The following is a 26,897-nucleotide window of genomic DNA, read 5'->3' as shown; positions in this document are numbered from 1 at the left end:
ATGAAAAGCATATTTCAATCATTTTGAAGATTATTTGTCTCTATTTAAATTCTTACATTAATATATATGTGCCTTGTAAAGCAGAAAGCAAATTTTAAATGACTTTTTTCATTGAAAATTAACTAACAAAAATTGTTAATGGAAAGTATGCATAGCCTAGGACCGTGGTCGGCAAACTGCGGCTCGTGAGCCACATACGGCTCTTTGGCCCCTTGAGTGTGGCTCTTCCTAAGCCTTTGGAGTACCCTAATTAAGTTAATAACAATGTACCTACCTATATAGTTTAAGTTTAAAAAATTTGGCTCTCAAAAGAAATTTCAATCGTTGTACTGTTGATACTTGGCTCTGTTGACTAATGAGTTTGCCGACCACTGGCCTAGGAGGAATGGTATCCTCAGTATGAGTGCTGGATACATAAAAACATTCATACAATGCTAATTAGAGAGTCATCTGCTTGTGTGTCCTTACATTTAAGTAAAACACGATACTACTCTCTGCAATGCTATTCATATAAAGTAAAGGTATACTAATTTTTAACAAATACACTCAAGTGATTATGAATATTTGGCCAAACAGCTGGTTTGAGGACTATCCATATATATTACTTTATAAACAAAGGATCTTCTACAAACTGCCATAGGAAATGGTCCTTTAAGCCAGATTTAACTTTTATAACTTTCCAAGCCTATTATTTGCTAGTATTGGTTAGAAATATCTAATACATAAAGATACATTCTAATTTACATCAAAAGTTGCCTTTTCTGAACGTTTTCCTTTGTATTATGAAACTACATGAAGTTATGTTTTTGAAGGCAACAGTTGAGTAAAGGAGGAGAGCTAGATTAGATAGATAGGTAGATAGATGGATAGATACACATAATATATAAAGATATCATGTTAGAAAGTATATTCTCATATGCATCAAACTATGGTAAGTTCCATGAGGCTATAAATCAAGTTTGGTATGCTAGTTGCCCCCAGATAGCTGAGATACTAAAAAAGTCAAAACACTCATGCTTAACTACTTTTGATTACAACAAAAAGAGTAGTGTTAATCTTTTTGAATACGAAATTAGATTTAAAAAACCAATAAATAATATGCTAATTATATCTTTCCAGAGTGTTAATGAGAAGATCACAGTGTGGCACAACTAGTTGAAAATTCACAGAAAAGAAAAAGAAAGCCAGCTGACAGAGCAAATGACTTGTAATTGGCCTTAACAACTATCAAAAGTCATTTTTTATAGCGACAGTAGTTTCGCTACTAAATCTATTCATTGAGACCTATGGTCCATTTAAATTCTTTCTTTTTTTTTTTGTTTGTTTGTTTGTTTTTTCCGATGCAAAAGCATGAGTCTTTATTCAAGCCCGGGCTTCGCTCCCCTACCCTCCTTACTGACGCAGAAGCAAGTGGCAGAGAGAGCCATTTAAATTCTTTAAAAAATAATAATTGGAGATATAAAGTTCTTTATATGCAAAATTCCTTACCAAGTAAAAATTGTATTTTTTAAAGTGTAGAATAGTTAATAACAATAGCAGTAAGCCAGTTGAAGTGGGGTGGGGGGGAGTTGAAATACAACACAGGATGATCTCACTAATAGAGTTACTTATAATTTTAGGTAGGATTCTTTTTTTTACTGTCAATTTTGCTTCATTTCCTCACCCCTTTTCACAATTAATGCTCCCCCCAATCAGCAGATTCACTCATTTCAGCACATATTCAACACTTCTAGAGACCTCAATAACACTAAACAAATTTAGCTTTCACCAATTTTGTGTGCTTATTATAAAATAGTTTCCATTTGTTCTAAAATCATTGGTAGCAGAGATTTTTTTAAATATATTTTATTGATTTTTTACAGAGAGGAAGGGAGAGTGATAGAGAGTTAGAAACATCAATGAGAGAGAAAGATCGACCAGCTGCCTCCTGCACACCCCTTACTGGGGATGGGCCCGCAACCAAGGTATATGCCCTTGACCGGAATCGAACCTGGGACCCTTCAGTCCACAGGCCGAAGCTCCATCCACTGAGCCAAACTGGTTAGGGCGGTAGCAGAGATTTTATTTATTGCAATGTTTTGAATTTCTTATTATTCTTTCATATCTATCATCCCAGGCAACTTAAGTCTTTTCGAACTATTGGAAATTTAGCTAGTGGCAGAAGAATTTGCCAATAAGACCCAGATTTCTATCACTTTGGACAATGAGAAAGATCTCTTTTAGACCTCTGGTCTCCTTCTATTAGTTCTCATTTCCTCTTGCTTTCAAATTTTCCCTCTGTCTTTCCCTGTTCAGTTTTTGTAGTCCATGACTGTTAACCATCCATCTTGTCCCACATACTAAATTGCTTTGTTCATAATGGTATCTTCACATTAAAACCATAACATATTGAATTTAAGTGAACAAAATTTTCTATAGAACTTCAGGCATCTGGCAGAAAGTGAACAAACATGGGAGGGGTTTCACCTGTGTAGGATATTCCTAACAACCAAAAATATTGTTTTAAAATTAAAGTTGACTTGTTCTACTTACAAGGAAGCTGTCCTGTGATTGCTATGGAAACTACATTAGGTTGGTTGGTTATTGGTTACAAAGCACTCCTGTTCTTGTCAACTTGTGTTTTATATCAAAGCATTGATTACAAGGAAAACATAATAAAGGAGTGAGAAAATAAGCACATATAAACTAACACTCACAGTTGGAAATCATGCTTCAATATATACCAACCAATAAAAAATCAGTAGGTGTTTTGGGATAGAGCAATGTTAGTATACTGAATCATCAGAATTAATCTATACTTTACATTATCACATATTACCTTGGAAAATATATGACAAGAATCTAAGATGTTTTCTATTTACGTTAGTTAATGTAGTATTATTATTTAATTATTTGGTAATATGAAAAGATTCCTGAATGCATACATCTTAAGAACTAATGTGTTTTTTGGGTGGACAGGGATAATGATTAAGGTTCCAATCAATAGAAGACCAAGGCATTCCTAATATACCTAATAAAATGAACAAAGATATTGACAGTGATAAAAATAGACATCTGAAAATCAAAACACATAATTGAAAATTTGTACCTATCCTTTCAGTGCCTGATAAATCAGGCCAAAAACATTAACGATATACATTATTTGAGTGCATGACTGATGACTTTACTTAGTATAAATGTTTTGAACATGACATCCCAAACCTGCAGAAAACTTTTCCTTTACTTATTAAAATTGATCATATGCTAGATATGAAAAAATAAAAACCCTAACAGATTGCCATCATTATAGCACATTCTCTGACCACAGTGGGTTTAAACTAGAAATAAGTAAATATAACTGAAAATCACCAAATATTTGTAAATTAGGCACAATTCTTTAATCCCTATGTCAAATAAAAAAATATGCACATTAAAAATTATGTGGTAAATTAAAGAATTCTAAAGACATGTACCATAATTAAGGATTGAAGCCATGATATGGTCAAATACTTATTTTGAAAGTCCTTGCTTAATTTTCAAACATTTTATTGATCTATAGATGCAATGAAATATCAAACAAATCATCAGAAGTTTTTATTTTTAGGGGGTTATTTAAAATCTGATTTTAAAGTTTGTAAGATTTAAATATTTATACAAAGAGATTCCTTAACCAAGATACTACCAGATTTAAAACTTTAATAAAGTTGGTCATTGGAATTGATAGATAAAATGACCAAAGATACAGAAAAGACATACATTGTCACTTGATTTATAGCAATATTGCCACAATAATTTAGTTGGGAAATTATTGCTATTGTCAATTAAAGTTACTTGGAGTAATTGGACATCCTCACAGGAAAAAAAAAATCTTTGATCACCTACATATCATTAGAAAAAATTATTCAGGGTATATCATCATGTGTGATCTTTGGTGCTCCTGATTCTAGGTTACATAATCAAACTTTTATTTACAATCATATATTTAATATTAAGTTCTAAAGGCTAATGATAGCACGCTTGGCGTCCTGTACAATATATCTTTCCCTGTTGTCCTAAAAATACTTGTCCTATTTACTTCTCTTTGATTAGAACTCTTTGGTAGTAACTGGTAGAAACTAAATTTTTAATACCTTGACAAAAAATACTGTCTTGCCTACAGAAATCCAAAGATGAGAGTTGAGCAGACTTTTTGCAATGTAATATTTCTTTTTCTGGTAACTATGATCTCTCAAAGACTACAAACAATATTGATACCATTTGCAAATACGTATACTTATTATCCTGGAAAATGGTACTTTAGGGCCTTCAGATATATTGAACTGTGTTTCAACAAAGCAAGTCAAAGAAAGAAATAGTTTTAAGGATTTGGGATTGAGAGAATTCTCCAAATCCTTTGTTTTGTGGAACATGAAAACTTCCTCCTCCACCCAAATGTAAGCAAATTGAGGTAACTTCTTATTATGTCCACATAACCTCACTAACATATTTTCACTTAAAACAGGCAATCAAACAAAAGTTAGAGCTATTTTTGGATGTGCTGTATTGATTTCAGTACAATAGAAATGTTAAGGAGAATCACATTGTTGAAAATCCTCTAAAAAATTTCATCTGTCATGATCTGTTTTGGGTCACTTTTTCCTCTGAGATTTTGGCATCTATTTATCTTCTGGAACTATAGTACCTGTACAGTTTTATCTGCAAATAAGAAATCAAGTAGGACACTTTTGTGACAGATGGGACTCATCTTTCTTATCTTTTGACCTTGCCTTTTGTTCTCAAATGCGTGATGGTTTTCCATGGAAGAAATTTTAGTAACCTATAATGCGCTATCCTACCAAACTTACTAGTTTAGTAGTCATTATTTTTTAAAATTTTTATAGAAATTTTCTCACCAACCTATTGTTTATGAGCAAGTCAATTAAAATTCTCTAATGGTGCTTTCTCAATTGTCATGCGAAACTAAATATCCTGACCTAATAGTAGAATTGAAAAGACTAGCAAAATAAAGTATATAAAAGTATTCAGAAGACTTTGGCCCAAAGTGCATTAATATTACATTTCTAATTATTAGTGATATTGAATATATTTTTAATGTTAATAGTTTTATTAAATTGTAACACTAATCTTAATGGTGCATATTTGATTACATTTATATTTATCCGATTGATGCATCTAAATGCTATTGTTTTATGTCAGTCCTTAGTATATTGAAGATATATTCTGGCTGAATATTGTTTCTTGAGACTGGCTTTTATAGATTGTGCTAATACATCTGGTATGTTCTTTGGAGAAAAATTATACGATTTTTCCTGTCCTGAATATTTATATCTTTACTATAATTAAATTGTAAAGAACTTTAAGGTTTCTCTTTCTTTTACCTATATCCTTTAACACAACTTACACCAAACAGTGGCATGCACTTTCTGTGCAACCTCCATCTATAACTCAGATTCTTCGTTTTTCCCCCCACTACTTTCCATCATACAAAGCTATTTGATATCAACAGTCTGTTATATTTTGCACCCCACTATAGGGACATAACTGGCCTTCTTCTTTCCATTTTTGCCTAGCCAAAGTAAAATTCTGTACAGTGTAGCACAGAATCTCCTTAAGATGCCCATTCAATCAGATCACTCCCCTGTTTATAGTAATGTTTCAATAAATTGCTATTGCAATTATCTCCCCATGCTCTCCATGGTCCTACAAAACCGTTCCCATCTCTCTCCCCAATCTAATTTCAGACTTCTCTCTTTGGCATCCTACTCCACATGAGACTTTATTCTGTCCCCTCCATTTAAATGATGATTTTTATTGTAAAAAAAAATTGCTTTCTTATATCTAAGATGCATTTCCTCCAGATTTTTATATTGTTACTTCTTTATGTTTATCATCTTAGTTCAAATGTCACTATTTCAGACACCTCCTTTACTTGTTCTGTATCATTACCCTGTTTTAATTACTTCATAGTATTTATACATCATTGAAAAATACATAAAATTATTTATTTTTTGTTTTTATGGCCCTAACCCCTGTAGCATGGAGTATGTCATTCTTCTCTACCAATGTATTCACTGTGCCTAGAACAGTTCAAGGCATAGAGATAGATGGTCCTATAAAGAGTTATTAATTTATTTCAGGTATCAGGTTAAGTTACAATGAAATAGACATACAATTACAGAAATAAGGTGATCTTAAACAACAAGGATTAATTTCTCACTCTTTTAATCATGCCCATTTCAGACAAACTATGGGCTCTATCCCACATTCACTCACTCCAGGGGTCTAATTGTTTAAGAAAGCCAATAAATGCACATTTTTCTGTCACTGTGGCATAGGGAAACAGTTCTCACTAGGCTTACTATTGGCAATTAAATTTTTCTGTCTGGCAATGACTCACACTACTGCCTCTTACAATTAATTGACCTAAACCAGTCAGATGGCCCAAACAAATACAAAGTAATAAATGGTAAGATGCCATTGAATAGGTAGGCAGAGAGATGAAAATATTTGGCAACATAACACAATAAGTATTACAGTTCATAATAGATAATTGAGAAAAAGTTAAATTTACCAGAGACACAACCATAGCTATACTATGGTTGATATACTATACGATGCATGAAATTCATGCAAGAGTAGGCCTTCCTTCCTCCAGCTCCTGGCACTGGCTTCCCTCCAGCACCTGGGACCCGGGCTTCCCTTGCAGCCCGGGCTTCGTCCAGGAGTAGGGAAGGACGTCTGGTCTAATTAGCATATTATGCTTTTATTATTATAGATGGTATCTGAAAAGATATTGCCAAATTTATGATCAAATCTCCCTCAGATAGAATGTCAAGGATAGAAAAATGGGTTAGATGGACCCTCGGTAGAATATTTATACTAATATTCCTAATATTTTATATTTTCTACCAGCAAACAGATTTTTTCCTTATGACCTGCTGCTAATTTAAGAAACAGAACAGTTCTGGGAAGGTAGACCACCACTCCATCCTGCTAGTTTAGGTATATTTTTGACCTTCTGTAACTGAGTTTATTCTTATCTCTCTGTCATGATATTGTAGTCAGGATACAACTGACAGAAATCTATTTTTTTATGTTGTAATGTTTTTATCTTAATTTGTAGACCTATAGCTACTGTCATTATTATCAAGTTCTGCTAAAATAATGATCTTCTGGTTTATACAAAGGTAACAATCAGTTGTTGATCACCTCATTAAGGCAAATTTGTTATTGATCGCCTCCCTTTATGAAAACCTCATAACGCTTTTTAATTTTCTTCTTCCCAATCTGCAATAGGATAAAAATTATGAAAATGTCCAGCTAAATGGAAAAAAAGTATTTATTATTTTAAATGTTATTTTGTCTAATTTCATCAGAAAGTTATGTATCAGGCAGAAAAACAAAGGAAATATTTGAAGCTGAGTCCCTTTTGAATAATGCCCTCATTATAATGCTAATGACAATCAATTCTCATTTGAATGGAATTAAATTAATCCAGATTGCAAAACTAATTAAGTCCCTTGTCAGTACCTATTGAGATTAAAGAAACTTGACCTTCACAGGATCAAAGAAGTATGATGGGTCAGGAAACAGGTGAAAACTAAAAATGAGAGATTGAACATGCACTGAAAAAAAAAATAAAGGAAATTAACCATACCTAATACTTTCAACTAAATCTGAATCATTTAGCGTTATATCATTTGTTTTATAGACATCTAATTTTAAACAATAATGGATGTGTTTGGTCTGAAGCACATCATTATTCATAAAACAAGAGGTGCCAAGACTTTTGTGGTGTAGAGCAAAGCTCAGTGAAAATCTTAATGCTTCGTGAAGTGGCCATCTTAACGGGAGAATGGGCATTTAAATTCCACTATTATTCTGAATAAGGTATAGTGAATAGTCTAAACTACCTTCTGTTCTTAATGTTTGATCTCATTATAAAGCTAAAATATTTTAACTCGGTGTCTTAGAGGATGTTTGCTCTTTTGATCCAGATTCTTAATCTAAATTCCTCAAATAAAATAAGACTTAAATTTAGGACCTTGCATTCAGGTTTTTGCTTGAGCCTTTTACATTAGAGATCATTGGGAAATAAATGTTATAGGGTAGTATTTCAGTGTTGGAACAGAAAAAAAGACTATATTATTATCTTGGAAGAAGATAATTCTTCCCTCTCTTGTTTCTGTCAAGACATTTCTATCCTATATAATAAAGAGCTAATATGCAAATAGTCATCATACCCTCATGCCCTTGTACACTTGTGCCCTCACACCGGGTCTAGGGGACCTGAGTCCAGGCGGAGGAACCTGAGGCTGCGCCCCGGCACTGGGGCTGGGAGACATGAGGCCAGGCTGGGAGACCTGAGGCCATGCTCTCCACCCTCCTGGCAGGGCTTGATGGGGGACCTGAGGCTGCGCCCCCTGCCCTTCAGGGCTTGATGGGGGTGGTGCTGGCTGGGTCTGCGTCTCACACAATTTTGAGATGCGTGCAGGTGGGGGACTTGACTCTGGGTCCCGCAGCACACCCCAGAATTTGACAGGAGGAAGATTTTCATATAATTTTACTAATTTTCTTTCATCTCTGACACTTCTATTATAAAGTGCAAATAGCAATATTAAAATATTTCCTGTAATTAATTCCCTTTTAATGTGCACGAATTTCGTGCACCGAGCCACTAGTAAAGATATAATTGATCAAACATGTTACAATTCTGGCTCATATATGCATGTTTTTGAATGTACTACTGTTTCACCTCAAATAATTTTCAGTATGAAAAATTCCTGCTATCTTTATAAATGTTTTATAGGTTAGTCATAGACACAGTTTTATTAGTTCCAGAAAGAATTAAATACAACTTACTGAGCAAAAGCTTCCCATCTACACTGGGGCTGATGGTTTTGTCTTGAAGTCACACATGTCTTTATATTAAACTAGAGGCCCAGTGCATGAAATTCATGCATGGGTAGGGTCCCTAGGTCTGGCCAGTGATCAGGGCAAATCAGAGCCTCCCAGCTGCCAACCGGGGCCTTCCTTCATTCCGAGCCGCCCACTGGTGGTCAGCACATGTCATAGCAAGCGATCAGTCTCCCAGTTGAACTCCCGCGGGGACAATTTCATATTAGGCTTTTATATGTATACATATGTGGCCAGCAAAGAACTTTACCAACATGTAGTTCTAATCGAGACACTAAAGGTAGTGATGTTTCCTGTGGCAACACTGAACCCTGTTTTTCTGGCTCCTAAGGCACAGTTGTATTCCTTCATTAACTAATCAACAAAAATGTGTCAACTTAAGAAACATTCAAACCTGTGAAGAATTATTTTGAGTTTATTTGAGCCTAACTATTGACAATTGCTCAGAAGCAAAATCTCAACAGATTGAGACAATGCTCCAGAGAATGTCAGTTTTGCACCTTATTTTATACATTACAATCAAAAGAGGAGATATATGTGGGTTACATGAAATCCATTGGTGATAGATTACGGAGGCAGAAGAAAGCAAAGTTAGGGGGGCCACTTCTGGGATTGAATAAAAAGTAAAATGATAGACACATATTTCTTTTACATCAGTGGGTATAGGCTAAGTTAACAGTCAACAATTAACCCAATGAGAATGAGAGGATATGTGCTTGTGCTTTGAGGGTTCTGGGAAAAGGACAATTACTTTGACATTCCAAGGATATTGATATGATATTTTGGACTGAAACACGTGGTGTTCTCCTGGGTAAGATGATTCCTGGGCTCTTTGTCCTTTGGAGTCAAAGAATGAAGCCACGGATGGAAGATAGTATAGCAAAGGTGTAAATTTATTGAAGAACTAGTACAGGCTCCCAAGTTGGGAGGGGGAAAGTATCCCAATGAGTTCCTTTTTTCTAGGTTCATAAAGGCTACAGTTTTTGTTCCCTGATATACCCTCTGATTGGCCACTATTCCCCTTTGATTTGGTCACTATAGAAACTCCTCAACTCAAGTCAAATCTCACATGTGACATGTGAGGCCCTCCTTCTTTATTTTGTAAATATAGGTGTTTAGCTATTCCCAGTTCCCTTATCAATTGAAATGTAATTTCTCTCTTTCCATTGTCTTATGGAAATGTAACTGCTGCCTCCCCCAACTTTCTTGTCTTATGGAAATGAACTTCGGCTGGCTTCCTGCTCCCTGTCTTATGGAAATGTAACCTTTTGCAACTTGGTATCCCTGTGTTTTTTCATGGACCCCCTTAATTTTAAAAATTCCCTACACCTACCTTTTTCACCCCTAAAAATTCCTATTTTAACATGTTATCATAGATGCAAAAAGACAATATACAGGCTTTGTCAGGGAAGATACTGGCCTAGGACATGACTACCCACCATAAACTGTTTTTAGTTTAAAAAGTTTTAATTTCAGACCATCCTTGGTTGTTACTTTAGTTCCCTGAGTTTTCAAGGCCACCGTGCAGGCCTTGCCTGAGCTAGTCAGGCTAGCATGTGGCTTCTTTTCATACACACATGTATTGAGTACCTATTCTGATGCTAGTGATATGGGAAAATTGGACTGGAATGCATGGTGTTCCTCTGAGCCAGATGGTTCCCAGGCTCTTGTCCAGTGGAGTTGAAGAATGAAACCACTGATGAAAGGTGGTATAGCAAAGGTGGAAATTTATTGAGAAACAAGCACAGACTCCCACGTGGGGAGAGGGAAAGAGTCCCACTGAGTCCCTTTCCCTTTGGTTTATAAAGGCTGTAGATCTTTGTGCCTTTGTATCCCCTCTGATTGGTCACTATCCCCTTAGACTGGTTACCATAGCAACTCCAGAGCTCAAACCTCACATGAAGTAAGTGAGGTTCCCTCCTTCTTCTCCCTTATTATTTTCCTATTCCCTCTGGGCTTTCTTCTTCCCTCTTTGAATGAGAGGCTTCCTTCCCTTTATTCTGTAAATGTATACCTTCTGCAGCTCCCAGCTCCCTTACCTAATGGAAATGTACCTTCTGCTGCTCCCAGCTCCCTTATCTTATGGAAATGTACCTTCTTCTGCTCCCAGCTCCCTTATCTTATGGAAATGTACCTTCTGCTGCTCCCAGCTCCCTTATCTTATAGAAATATACCTTTTGCAGCTCTGTAACCCTGTGCTTTTTCCATGAATTTCTTAATTCCTAAAATTTCCTAAACCTGCCTATTTTACCCCTAAAAACTCCTTTCACTAGTGCTACATTAGGATCATGGGTTATATCAGAGAACAAAATAGCCAAACATATTTTTGCCTCATACTGTTTATATTTTAGTGAATAGAGTAGGACTAAAAGGGACTAACATGACAGTGAATTATCTAGTAAAATAGGTGGGAATATGTGTTTTAAAAAAATAGAAAATAGAAAAATTCTGAAGGAAAAGTCTACATCCTATATAATAAGAGGCTAATATGCAAATTGTCCCCTCAACCAGGAGTTCCACCAGGGGGTGAGGCCAGCCTGCCAACTGCCCACGGCCCCTCCCCCCAACTGGCCCCTCCCCCAATTGGCTCCCCATCCTGATTGGGGGCAGGGCCAGCCCACCAACTGCCTGCAGCCCCTCCCTCTGGCCAGCCCCGCCCCTGATCACCCTCCCTCCCCATGAACAGGGTCAGGGCCAGCTGGCCAACCCCCTGCATCCCTTCCCCCTGGCAGGACCCTACCCATGCACAAATTCGTGCATTAGGCCTCCAGTTTTAAATGAGATTTCCAGGATCAGCCTCATCAATTGAAGGTGGCATTTGAACAAATTTGAAGTTGAAAAGGAAATTGACACAGATATAATGCCAGGTTGAGAGAATAGTTAGCAAGCACAGACTATGAGATTAATACTTAAGAGCATTTAATTCACAATGAATTTGAAATGAACCAAATTCTAACACTTAAAATTATGGGCAGAAATGTTTCAACGTATCCTATATAATTAAAGGCTAATATGCAAATTGTCCCCTTGACCTGGAATTTGACCAGCAGTTCGACCAGGGGCAGGGCCGGCTGGCCAACCACCCTCGGCCCCTCCCCGTGGCAGGCCCCACCCCTGATCAGCCCCTGCCACTCCAACCAGGGGCAGACCGGCCAGCCAACCACTCATGGCCCCTCCCCTGGGCCAGCCTGACCCCTAATCAGACCTCCTCACCTCGATTGGGGGCAGAAGCGGCCAGCCAACACTTGTGGCCCCTCCCCCAGCCAGCCCGGCCTGATGAGGGAAGGCCGGCTGGACCCCACCTATGCACAAATTCATACACTGGGCCTCTAATTTTTATATAAAATTTTTTTTGTATAAACAGTGTTTCTGTAAAAAGTAATATAGCTTATTGAATAGAAATTTCATAACCTTCTATTATATAGAGAAGGATAAAAATTATCCTCATGAATAAAAATTTTGTAAGTTTCTATTATATAGAGGATAAAAAAAAGATCCTAGTATGTTCAGCTCACTTCTTGTAAAATAAGGAGGTAGACTGAATGGATAACTATTTTCAAAAAGAACGTATGATAAATGCACTTCTTTTGACATTTCCATGTCTTAGTTAATGGTGTCTCCATCCTTACAATTATTTATAGATACACATTGAAGTGATTATTTCAGAAGAGCCCTCTGAATATCCATTCTCAGATAGTCAACTATAAAATTTCTAGATTTATAACCTGAAAACTTATCATATTTGCCCTTTCTGTTTCTCTTGTCTAAAATATTCTCACTCTGGAAAATTTTTATGTAAAAATATTACTAAGCAATTGAAAATAGCCTGACACAGAGAATAGAGAGCAAGTTTAGCCACCTGAGAGGATATGACAGAAAGTAAGAAGAGCCCTGGCCAATTTTTTGCTCAGTGGTTAGAATGTTGACCTGAGGACCAAAGGGTCCAGGTTCAATTCCCGGTCAAGGGCATGTACCTGGGTTGCAAGCCCAATCCTGGTCTGGATTGGGGTGTGTGCAGGAGGCAACTGATGGATGTCTCTCTCTCATAGGTGTTTATCTCTCTCTCCTTCCTTTCTTCCTTCTACTCTCTCTAAAAATCAATGGGGAAAAAATATATCCTCAGGTGAGGATTAATGAAAAAAAAATATTAAGAGGAGAGTGGTGAGGACACTCTCATGCAAGCCTGGGTGTTCTACACATCGATGTGCAAACACAGGATCCTTTTTTGAAGAGATTATAATGCATATTGGAAAATACCAATGCACTGTTGGGTTATTAATCAACAATCAAGGTATATACACAAAAATAGTGACATTAAAATTATGGATATATACATCTGTTTATAAATATAACATTATATGTGCAATGTTCATTAAGTAAATTTAAGAACTAACATAATATGTTTCAGTATACATCTTGGCAGAATAATGTGCTTCATAAACAATGAGGTAAAGTCTGCAGTGTTTCCTCATGACTAATATATATATTTCATAGTTAAAATATTACAATACAAAAATGCCCGAGTGCCAATTTCATAAATGAACATTGATTAAAATAAAATGTTAAAGTTTCTCTGAAACATTTTCAAATTCTACAGTATAAAGGACAATTAGCTTAAAAAAAAGAAAATAGTTGAAGAATATGTTTTTCTAGGTCTCTACTCATTTTACTTTATTTGTTCCACAGATAATCAGCACAGTCTTTGTTCTGGGAAATTCATGAGGGTAAAGTGAATTATGGCAGGTTGGTACCAGTAACTCTAACTCTATGGGAAATTTGCCAAAATGTGTTGGAGAAAAAGGACCACAGAATGATTCTATTCATACACTCACTTATTAAAGCAGTGTGACCTGTATGTAGACTGGGTAGGTGTAGAGGGTCATTTGATTATATATTCTGTTTGTTTGAATTCTAGCAGGTTTTATTAAAAGGAGCCACATATCATAAAATTTTAAAATCCATTCATACATACATACATGCATATATGCATTAAACCAAAAGTAATATGTTGAGAATAAATAAGGAGGAAGAAAGTTATTTTATTTTACCCGCATTTGTGTCTCCCCTTGAACCTGTAAAATTGGTACCCATTCTGCAGTGGCACACCCTGACCCCAGAGCCATGAAGTTCTTGGAGTTTCAGGAACCTTTAGTTGTGAACTGCAATAGTGGGAGTTCTTGCAATTTGACAAGTTGTTACTAAATTACCAAGGTGTTAAATAAGCCAGCATGCCTACTTTAACATCCTGCATCTCGCTTTCTCTTTATCAAGACAGGCCTTATTTCTCCATGGAAAAGTTGCTTTAGTATAATTTTTTAAAAAAATTGTTTGCAGACTAACCTCATTTTCCATTGGTCACTCCACTCCTCTCAAACACGATATCAGGTTACTGCAGCACATGTATAATGTAAAATGGAGATATGCACTCTCATTTGGTGCACAATTATAATTGTATTAAACCCGCAATTCTTTGAATGTGAAAATAAGTAGGAGGGTGATTCTTAGGAGAAAAAGTGTAGCTGCTTTTTCTGGATCCCTCAAAGTGATTTAGATATCGTTGTGGGATATTGTTTCTCAGTTTTGGTAGCGTATGAGAATCACTTGTGAATTTTTAAAAATACTGATATTGCTATTTTTGTAGAGCTATCTTTCTAGTGCCCTAGCTATTATAATGCTAATATGTGTAGATCTTAACAGAGGTTAATGAGTTGAAGAATTCAAAATGGTGAAAAATGTGTTTATATTTTAGAATTAAAAAATACATATTTAAGTTATGACATAACATGTGTGTATATGTGTAACATGCACATGTAATGTCTTCTTATCTCAAATACTATTTAAATAAAAGTCATTTGTGGAGGATGGTTCTGTTTTAGAAGGCTTTATTAAATTTATTATTTCTCAGTGTTTAAAATTCCTAGTATTCTACATAAAGATAAATTTATTTTGAAATTTATAAAGCTAATTTAGTCTTTATCTATCAATTCCAAGATGCTGTTTGCTGTGACATGAAAATGAGATGGTTATAATTAAACACAGCTATTAAGACTTCTAGGTACAGTATTGCAAATTCTTATTAGCCTAGCTTTTTAAGCAAATTCATAAGAGCTTTGAACTTAGAAATGGGAGCTGTTTGAATGAAGTTCATTTGAAATGTCATTCCTAATCTCTCTCAGTACAGCCCTCATCAAGGTCAACCTTCTGCTTGCTTGTTACAACATGACAGAAATGCAGTACAACCATCCCAATGCTGTAATTGACCTTTAACCACAGGATAGTCACAATCCGTTTTAGGGATCTACTAATTCCATGGCATGAATACCATTCATTTGTTTCAATAAATATTACTGGTAGCATGTATTCTGTGTATTTTTAAAATAGGTTGAATAATACATAGTGAGCCTTATATTTCATCCAAATGATATTACTGAATGGTAATATTCTAATACATTCTTTTAAAATAAGATGTGTACACTTGCTTTATGTTTGTGCAAGAAGGGGAAAACAGAGGCATTAGAGTGTCCCTGAAGATATCCTTTGTATGTGTGCTTAGAAAACTTAAATTGAGTTCTATCCTCTTGACTAATATTTAAGTGCACAATTCAGTATTGTTAACTAGAGGCACAATGTTGTACAACAGATCTCTAGAGCTTAATCATGTTGCATAATTAAACCTTTATATTCTTGAATTATCACCACAGCAACTGCCCTTCTATCTGTTTCTATGAATGACCATTTTTTTAGATCACTCATACAGGGCAGATCATACAGTATATGTCTTTCTCTGTCTGATTTCACAGAGCATAATACCCAATATCCATGTTGTTGTAAATGGTAGAATTTTCTTCAATTTTATGGCTGAATAATATTCCAGAATGTGTGTGTGTGTGTGTGTGTGTGTGTGTGTGTGTGTTTTCTTTCTCTATCCATTGCTAGAAACTTAAATTGTTTCTATGTCTTCCCTGCTTTGAGGAATGTTGCAATGAACATGGGAGCGCAGATATCTCTTTGATAATTTTTTAAATCAATATTTTGTGATTTTTCAGTTTACAAGTTTTTCACGTCCTTGGTTAAGTTTATTTCTGAGTATTTTATTTTTCTTAATGTTATTATAAATTGGATTGTTTTCTAAATTTCATTTTTAAATAGTCCATTAGTAATGCATGAAAATCCCACGATATTTGTGTGTTGACTTTATATCCTGCAACTTTACTAAGTTCGTGGATTAGTTCTAACAGCGTTTTGGTAGCTTCTTTGGGTTTTTTATATGTAAGATCCTGTCACTGTAAGCAGATAATTTTACTTCTTCCTCTGCAATACAAGTACATTCTACTTCTTTTTCTTCACCTAGTAGCTCTGACTAGTAAATTAATTCTAGGACTATGATGACTAGAAGGTGGTTAGGGTGGGCATCCTTACCTTGCTCCTGATCTTAGGAAAAGCTTTCAGGTTTTCACCATATTAGCTGTGGGCTCTTAACCTTTATTATGTTGAGGTACTTTCCTTCCATATGTACTTTGAAATCATTTATCACAAGAGGATGTGGAATCTTGTTAAATGATTTTTCTGCATCTATTGAGATAGTCATATGATTTCTATCTTGATGTGTTAAATTGTATTAGTTGATTTGCGTATGTTGAACAATCCTTGCATCCCAGAGATAAATTACATTTGGTGATTGTGTATGATCCTTTTAATGTGCTGTTGAATTCAGTTTGCTAGTATTATGTTGAGGATTTTTTGCATTCATATTTATCATGATGTTGGCCTGCAATTTTCTTTCCTTGCAGTATCCTTATCAAGCTTTAGTAACTGGTTAATGTTGGCCTCATAAAATGATTTTGCAAATGTCCTCTCCTCTTCATTTTATGAAAGAGTTTGAGAAGAATTGGCCTTAATTCTAATGTAAATATTTGTTAAAATTCATCAGTGAAGCTAAGGGGTTATGGGCTCTATCTCTTCATGCTTTAGTCTGGTAGGGAATGATTCTAAAAATGTATGTATTTTGTATAGGTTATCCATTTTATTAATGTATAATTAATTATTCATAGTAGTCTCTTACATTGCTTAGTATTTCTATGTTATCAGTTGTAGTGTCACCTTTTTATACTGATTTTGAGTCCTCTCTTTTTTTACTTAGTTTTTCTAGCTAAGGTTTGTTTTGTTTATATTTTAGATTATAGTAGAATTTTATAATCGCAAAGATGAGTCCCTGAGAAATATCACTATACATATCATGACTAGTGAGAAAAAGTATGACCATGCATTTAACAACAGAAAGCAATGCCAACATAATGCAGGAGAGATTAGTCAATATCAGGACAGAGAAGATATATTTAACAACTCTGTTTATATCAGCCAAACTTGCTTTAATTAATGGTTTTTAGATCTTCTACAACTTTCTTTGTATCATATCTAGGTAACTGGCTGTTACTGTTATGAAATGAATTGAAAACTTAAGATTCATATTGAGAAATGTTTTATCTTCCTAAAAGCAAGCTTATTGTTCTATAATAGAGAGTATAGCATTTTATACTTTCTTATATCTTAGTATAAAATTATTTAAATATTATAAACATAAAAATTTTTATTTACATCAGGTAGCAGTTAAGTAATAAGATGCTGAGGAATGAATGTGAATCTATTGATATGATAGACACATACACCTACACTCACACCTATAGCTGTATTTTAGTGTTGTTTTGTGGGGAGGGACATTTATTATATCTGCTTTACTCTTCAAGTGTTTTTTACCAGTTAAAGAACTTTAAGAATATATTCAAGCAACATATTTTAAACAGAAAATAGGTTCTTATTCTCAATGTGTTATGATGTGAGAAGAGCTGTCATCAAGTTTCAATGTTTTCATTGTGTAGTCTTACATTTGTTTCTTAGAAAATATTATCATAAATTAAGTAGCACCAGCATCCTATATAAAGGCTGATATACAAATTGTTCCCTCAACCAGGAGTTGGACCAGGAATTGGACTGGGAGTTTGACCAGGGGGCGAGCAATTTGAACTAATGCACAAATCCCTGCACTGGGCCCCTAGAAGTAAATAAAAGTACCTGGTTAAGGCTGCATTTAAACACTAAACTGTAAAACATAAGGGAAGAAAACATATTATGTTTCCTTTATGTAATGTAAGGCTACCAATTGTGTAATACTACCAATTACAGAATTAAATTGTGTTAATGATGTGTTAGGTGGAAAAACCTTATAGACCATGTGCAAAGCTGATGGGGAAATGGTGCATCCATCCTAGCCAGTCAGTGCATTCATTCTGCCATATTACTTGTGCTTAAATATGTTTGACTGATTCGTTTTTCTCTTTGTCAGTTGTGTTTGCAGACTATAATGTTTTTTGGGAAAAGTGATCCTAAAGTATCTCCTCAGTTCTTCTATAGAAAAGTAAATAGTACAACAAAGTGGGGCACCCATCAAAACATTCCCCACACTGTGTCTGCACAATATTCATACTAACAACTCAGTCACTATTTTTAAGGTTTAATGAGATGATATATGCAACTTTAAAACAGAATATAATTTTAATAATTATATTCCTTTGCTGGAGATGTTTTGGTCTTGTCTTACAGGAGCACTGGCCAAAGGTAGAGGTGTGGAGGTGGGAGGGGAGGGTCAGAAGGAGACATAGATCTAGTTAAATACAGATAAGATATGGAACTCAAAATGTTTGGGATGTGAGTGGTCTAGTACCTTAAAAATGTTATTTTATTGCTGAATCATCTAGAGTTTCTCTTTACCCACTCACCCATCTTTTCAATATTACAGTTGAAGGTGATTACCTATAGAGTGTCTCCGACATTCTTGGGAACTGAAAAATTGAAATGCGACTGGGGAGGTAGTTTCCAGAACGCCTAGGAAGATGCATCAGTTGGCATAGAGGAATATCTCTCTTTCAGTGACAATTCTAGAGTAGCCAAACAACATTCCAGATAAAGAAAATATATATAAAAAGTGCTTATTTATGTTTAAAAAACTCATAGCAAACCTCAAACATTACTTTCTCATTCTTTTTGAAAAAATAATAGTTATTTGGATGAGCAAATAATATAACTGCAGTAGCAATTCTGAAATCTTGACTTTTAAAAAGTCTGTTCAGAATGTTCACTTATCTGATGACAAGACTGCTGACATAACTCAGTGTGATCATAATTTTAGGCATTTCAGATACGGATACATGACATCTGGTTGCCAGGTAAGTGCCCATGAAATCAATCTTCCATGCTTCCTTTTAAACCACTAATGCAAGTTATCACTTTATAAAACTGTAATTTTTATGTTCACTTGGGTTCTAAATAAAATACAATCACTCCTTGAAGCATTGTTAGTTTTCAACTGCATCAGTCTGCTTGATGTTCTAACTACATACCAAACAAACTGATAAAGAATATGTTTCTCTTCTTTTTAAAATATATCTTTTGCTGTATCAAAAATATATAAATCATTAAAAAAAGAAAAAAATATATTTAAGAAGCTCTGAAAGGTAGTGAATAAGAGAATGTCTCTGAATCTGGAAATGTTCTATATAACTCATAGCTCTAGAAAATACCTTACTCATAGAATTTGTTGTAAGAACTCATCTATCAGATTTCTTAAAAGTATGCCTAGAATTTAATAAGTGCTATATAATACTTAGTAATTACTACATCTGTTCACCAATGACAGTGGCTGAAAATTGAGTTGCATTGGCATATCCACTTTCAGAAAATTGCATAAAGCAATATTTTTCATAATGCAGGTCATGATCTTTTATGGGTTCATGAAGGCAATTTAGTGAGTGATAATCCCATATTAAAAAGTAAGAAATATAATATAATATAATTGAATAGAATTTTTTAAAGTGTGTTGCATAATAAATAGATAATGATTTTTAATATTTTATTTCAGATTATATTTTTACCTAAATCATAGGTATGCATGACATACGTAGTTGCCTTAAAATTGTTTTTATAATATGTTTAAGTATAGATAAAATTCACAGTTCTAAGTTAAATCATCAATGATTTAATCTTTAACAACTTTGATATTCTTTCTAAAAATGTATTCTCCTTAAAGAGCATTTTTTAATTAATTGAAATATATAAAACTTTAAAGACACACTTAAGATATTTATTTACTTATTGATTTATCTTATTACACAACACATTGATTACTTACAAAATAAATGTTGGGAAAAAGTTGCAGTAGGAATAAATCCTAAAATTTCATAGTGATTAAAAGAAAAACATTGCAAGTATGCATTGTTTATTTTTTTTTCCAGTTATGGTAACTTAGAACTAGATTTCTGATTATTTGAATTTACAATCTATATCAACAACTTTTGGAGGTTCAAGGTATTAGTCTTAATTCTATTTTATTTACCTTTAAGATAAATTTCATTGATAGTAAATGGCAATGAAGAGCTAGTGCTCAGTATTTTAGGGTCAACTTAATTTTTTGTAGGGAGAAATGTTTCTTTTGTTTGTCCACTATAAATTGGATTATTGCTCTCTATGATCAGAAAAATGAAGAAATGTTACCAATCAATTACTCTATATTGTAATGTATCTAATAAAAATTATGAATCCAAAACTGCTACAAAATATAGTTTAATTTTAAAAAAACTAAGACTTGAAATGACTAAATTGATTCAAAGTAACTTAATTGCATATCACTTATAAAAAGCGTCATTATTTAAAATAGCACACCGAAACCCAGCACTCAACACTGTAAACGTGCCAGCACCTAATCCAAAATGGCCAGGCATGCAAACAAGAGGAAATTGACCTGCATACATTTAAAGTCATTAGATCAGACTTAGCAATGACAACGGTGATAGAACTAGTAGAAAATGGCTTTAAAATAACATTGTAAAAATAAACATGATAAGGAGAAAAATTCAAAAATAAAAACTCAAAGGAAACGTGGAGTGATTAAAACTGCAGTAACTGAAATAAAAATATCACTGGATGCAAGTCATAGAGAATAGACAATACAGGGATAAAAGATCCATGAACTTGAAGATATAATAACAAAAGCTCTCCAAAATTAAGGAGAGAAAATAAAATAGAGAAATCAGTGATCTGTGAGATATTATCAAGCTGTCTAAATTATGATTGGAGACCCAGGAGAAGAAGAGAAGAGAGCCTAAGTTGAAAAAATTTAGTGTATGATTTTTTTTTTTACCATTTGATAAGAATTAGCACATCACAGGCCTATAACTTCCATGAACCCAAATAAGGATACACCTAACAAAAGCTCTGCAAAGCCACATCACAATCAAATTACCTAAAATAAACATTAATTAAAAAACAGCTCTTAAAGACAGAGAAAGATAATACATTAGTTATAGAAGAGCAAAGACAAGAATAACGAAAAACCTTTGTCAAAAAATACAGGCAAGGAGAGGTTGGCATATTTAAAACATTGAAAGAAAGATACTGTCAACCCTGAATTTATTAGCAGCCAAATATGTTTCTAAATAAAGCAAAATAATGTTTTTTTTTCTGTGGATATAGGAAGCTGAAATAATCCATATCTTAGTCTGCTCAGGCTGCTATCACAAAATACCACAGACCGAGCAGTTAAAAAAAAAAAAGAAAGAAAGAAAGAAAAAGAAATGTTTTTCTTACAACTCCAAAAACTTAAAGTCCAAGATCAGAGTGCCAGCAGGGTCAAGTAGGTGAGGAGTCTTTCTGGCTTACAGATGATCACTAGTAGCTGTCTACTCCCATCACGAGGGAAATTGAAGGGGAAAGAGCAAGAGCCAGAGGGAGAAAGAGAACTAGAGAGGGAGAAATAAAGATTCTATTATTTTCTTATAAGGACGCTAATTCCATCATGAGGACCCTACACTCAGGACCTAATCGAAACCTTATTACCTCCCAAAGGCTAGATCTTCAAATACCATCACACTGGGGTTAGGGCTTCACTGTGTTAATTTTGTGGTGACAATTCAGTTCTTCATATACAGGCCTGCACTGCAAGAAATACCTCTACTTCATTCTCTGTATCAAGTTAGTTGATTCAGTCTGATTGATATGTCCTTCTTTATATATCATTAGTGGATTTATTTTTGTCCATTTCCAGTATAATTACCTTTGTTATCATCACAATTATTATGCTTAACTTCCTACATTCTCTTACACTCTTCCCTTCACTTATACCGACCCTTTCTTGTTATTACTTGGACACACTGAGGTGTTCTGACGCAAGGCTTTCCCCCACTGCTGGGGGAACCATTCTCGGGGATCTTGCCCTGGCTGACCTCTGCCAGTTAATCCAGCTCACCAGCCATTTCTACGGGGGAGTGTTCTTGGTTATTGGTGTTACTCACTCCCAGTTACTATACAGTATATCTTATGTGTAACACTTGCTTCCATCTGCACTTCTCTTATTCATTTCTAATTGTTTATCTTTTAGTCTCAGTATTTGCCCTTCAATAGGTAGCAGGTAGCAACAATCTTGTCTATATTTCTGTTCCTACAAAAATACCTTGGAAATAATTGCCATTCAGCAAACAATTGTTGAACAAATTTTCTTAAATTACTCAGTGTTCTTCCTGTTTCATTTCATTTCTTTTTATTTTTTTTTGCTCTCTAGATTGGATACTTTTACTCCATTCTTTCATTGATTGATTGACAGGTTTTGAAACATAAATATGGTCATGTCATCATCGTACATCTGTGCATGCTGAATTGGGTTGAGCATCTTCTTCCTAGAAAACCCCATGCAGTATCAGATGTGTATGTATATGCACATAGCACACATACACATACACTTACATGCACATGCTATTTTGAGTTATCACCTCAGCTCCCCACTTACATGCAGCTCCATAGGGAAGCTGTTCCTAAACCCTGCCTCACCAACCCCAGAGCACTCCTTACTTTAGAAGGTGATTCTTTATGTTCTCCTATAGGATCCTCTGTTTTACCTCCCGATGTAGAAATCACTTTGAAGTTTAATTGCTTGTCTCCACACAACACTATAAGTTCCTGGAGGATGGATCCTTTTTATTTTCATTTGTTGCTTCTTATTATTCTTTGTAGTTTGCATGTCATAAGCAATTTATGTGTAAGCAATGGAGGAAAATACCCCAAGACTCTCTTTTCTTATGTCCTATTCTGGTTGATAAGACAACTGCTTTAATGAGATCTATCTGCTGTCATCCAAAGATACATTGTTCCTCACCTCCTTGCCATCATTGATGTAATTCTCTACATAGAATGAATACCTGTCCTTTTTCTCAGATATTTGATTAATCTGAATTAAAAAACAAAATACTTCAAATCTGAATTAAGGCTTCATTCCTTAGTTCTGTATCCATTTACTTACTGATAGTGAAGTGTTTCCTCTAAATTATTTACAGATTAGTATAACACATTAATCAGTTATGATTGACAGCTTTGCATTATAATTATATTTTATTTTAAATTATATTAGTTTATATGCATATATAAGGACTATATCAGCCATATTTAGCATAAACAACTGTATAAGTCATTTTTTGAACTCTGGTACTATCTAGTGCCCTTCTTACATAAAAAGAACCAAATACTCTCAATCAATTATTAAAATCAATTTTTCTAATTTTAGGTGATCATACAGTTGTCTGTAGTTCCTATTAAAAACAGCTTCCTGGGCAAATATGCATATAAAATCAACATCTCCACAAGAAGTCTATTTCCAAAAAGTACTTCAAGTGAGTTTGAAGAAGAGAAAGATTAGGAAACATTGGGTTATTCTATTTCCTGCTATTGACAGAGTAAAATATATCCATTTAATATAAAATCCACATAAAAGTCTAGTTCATTTATATGTTTGAACTTATAAATATGAACTCTACTGAGAGTTATAATGTTTTTAAATGTATTTGCTCTGTATATATTAAATGTAGTTTCTTTTGATCCACTTACATAAAAATAAAGTTAAATTTCTTGAACTACTCTTTTTGGATCACCTTTACTCAGGAAAATATGATAATACAAATGAAATAGAAAAATTTGTTTAAAAAAGACACATAATTTAATATCTTTGAATTCAAATTCAAATAAATGAAAATTACATCCAATATAGCATTTTATGTACTGAGGTTGTCTAGCCCTTTCAAACTAACCATTGAAAAGACTATGTTTAATAAGTAGGAATTTTTCTCTATGAATTTGTAAAGCTTGTTAAGAGCCTTGAAGATAAAAAGATAAACCAAAGAACTTACATACTTTTATGCATAGCCCATGGACACAGCCAATAGGGTAGGGAAGATCTAGGGGTGAATGGGTAGGGACTAGGAGGAGAGGGAGGAGGAGAATAGGAGATATTTGTAATACTATCAACAATAAAAATATATTTAAAAATAGACTAAACAACAAATAAAACATATTAATGCATGTGGGTTGAGTCATCTGGATTGCAGGGCACTGTGCACTGCTTCTGAAATGCCTCAGCTGAACCTATGTGAGCAAGCTCCCCAGCCTTGAAAGAACATCAGTTAAAGCTATTGTGCTCTCTTCTGTCAAAGTGATATTGCAGTTACACAACTTCCATCTACCTCAGGAAGCCGTCCACCACTGATCCTTCATTACAGAGTTAGCCAGCATCATGGATCTGCTTGGAACTGCAGTGGCTTGCAAGGCTGACTAAGCAAACATTGTCAACTGGATGGAATTGAAGTAAGATAAAGTTTATGACTTAGGCAAAATCACCACAACAATAATAAGAGAAATGTTACTTAAAAAATATAAAATGATTGCAATTTTATCTCAGAATAGACAAATCCACTTAGTTATATATGTGTTAAACTCTTACTTAAAATGAGTAATATTGTCCTAGCTGGTTTGGCTCAGTGGATAGAGCGTTGGCCTGCAGACTGAGGGGTCCCAGGTTTGATTCCAGTCAAGGACACATACCCGGTTGCAGGCTTAATCCCCAGTAGGGGACATACCGGAGCCAGCCAATCGATTCTCTCTTATCATTGACTAGAGGTCCAGTGCACAAAATCTGTGCACAGGTAGGGTCCCTAGGCCTGGCTGGTAATCAGGGCCAATCAGGTTACCCGCCTCCCCACTTCCCTGTATCCTCCTTCCCTAGCTCCTCAGCGCCCCGCCACCACCGCTGGTCACCCACCATGTTCCATGCTACCCCCAGGTGGTCAGCGCACATCATAGTGAGCGATCAAACTCCTGGTCTCCTGGTTGAACTCCTGAGGGGATACTTTGCATATTAGCCATATCTATATCTATAACGATATAGATATATGGATAGATAGATATTTCTAAGTCTCTTTCCCTATCCCTTCCTCTCTGAAGTCAATAAAAAATATATATATTTTAAATGAGTAATATTCATTTGTGGAATATAATGAACAACATAAACTGATGAACAAAAACAGATCCAGAGACAGAGAAGCATCGATCAGACCATCAAACCTCAGAGGGAAGGTAGGGGAGGGTGGGGGTAAGGGGGAGAGATCAACCAAAGGAATTGTATGCATGCATATAAGCCTAATCAATGGACACAGACACCAGGGGGGTGAGGGCATGAGTTGGGGGGGGTGGGGGGCAATGGAGGGATAAGGATACATATGTAGTACCTTAATCAATAAAGAAAAATAAAATAAATAAATAAATGAGTAATATTACCGAATGCTTGTATCATGTTAATGGGCTGCCAGGCACTTTCTCTAAGAGTTTGACAAATATGAGCATATAAACACCACACTAACACTCCAAGGTGATACTTTTACCATCTCTATTTTCACTCACTGAGGAACTAAAACCCAGAGATCTGAGTGATTTACCCAGTTCACACAGCTGGATGGTGGAGTGGCTAAGATGTGTTGCCAGACATTCTGGCTCCAAAACTATGCCCTTAACCTTCTTACAGTACACTTATTCAAATCATTCATTGGTAAAATAATGTCAGATTATGTTTCATCCAAAATAAAAGATCAAACAGGACAGGGTGTGTGTGCTCTTTATAAGAAAGAGCTAAAATTTTAAAACCTTGAAAATGCAAGATGCTGATACCATATATGCTATAACATGGCAAAGTTTGAGGAATGTAGTAGTAGTAAATTTGACAGATGAATATTCTGGCACACTGGAAAATAAAAAATGGTAGTTGGATATTTCCAAATGTATTGAAGTGAACTGAGGATTTGAATGAACTAGTGATGCTGAATGATTATTAAGGAGTCATTTACTCTAAACAAGTTAGGCTCTTATTCAAGGGGTTGACAGTGCTGGCTCTGAGACTCTGGAATAATCCAGAGCTGGGTTTGCTTCCCAATCCAGTTACGTATCACAAATCCAGGGAATTTCATGTTCCTCCCTTGGCCTGTCTCCTCATACATATATTACCAATAGTATTTACCTCAAAGAGTGGTTTTCATTGCTAAAAATGTGAGTGTAAAATGCATAGCTTAAGGCCTGGTACACAATTAACAATCAATAAATGCTAGATATTAATACTTGTAATTAGTTATAAGTATTACTAATACTTGTAATTAATTATCATTAATTACAAGTATTTTTAATCAACAGTGAAACTATAAAATTTAATGATTATGCCCGTCCAGTGTGGCTCAGTGGTTGAGCATCAACCTATGCACCAAGAGGTCGCTGGCTGGATTCCTGATCCAGGCACATGCCCAGGTTGCAGACTCGATCCCCAGTAGGGGGAATGCAGGAGGCAACTGACCAATGTTTCTCTCTCATCCATGTTTCTCTCCTTTCTCTCTCTCCCTTCCTCTCTCTCTAAAAAAAAAATCAACAAAAACCTATTAAAAAATTTAGTGATTATTAACCTTTCTTGGTTTGACCTTAGCACTTTATAGGTGTTTGAATTTAATATGCTTCTATACATGTATCCACATCTCTTTATATATCATATGTGATATATATTATATATAATATTACACATATTAAATATATATACCTGAGGGTATGTTTTCATTAATTTTAGAGAGAGAGGAAAGGAGAGGGGGAGAGAGAGAGAG

This window comes from Myotis yumanensis, unplaced genomic scaffold, assembly GCF_028538775.1.
Source record: "Myotis yumanensis isolate MYYU_CA2020_CCGP unplaced genomic scaffold, mMyoYum1.0.hap1 SCAF_2, whole genome shotgun sequence".
Classification (NCBI taxonomy): domain Eukaryota; kingdom Metazoa; phylum Chordata; class Mammalia; order Chiroptera; family Vespertilionidae; genus Myotis; species Myotis yumanensis.
This window is presented reverse-complemented; position numbering follows the sequence as displayed.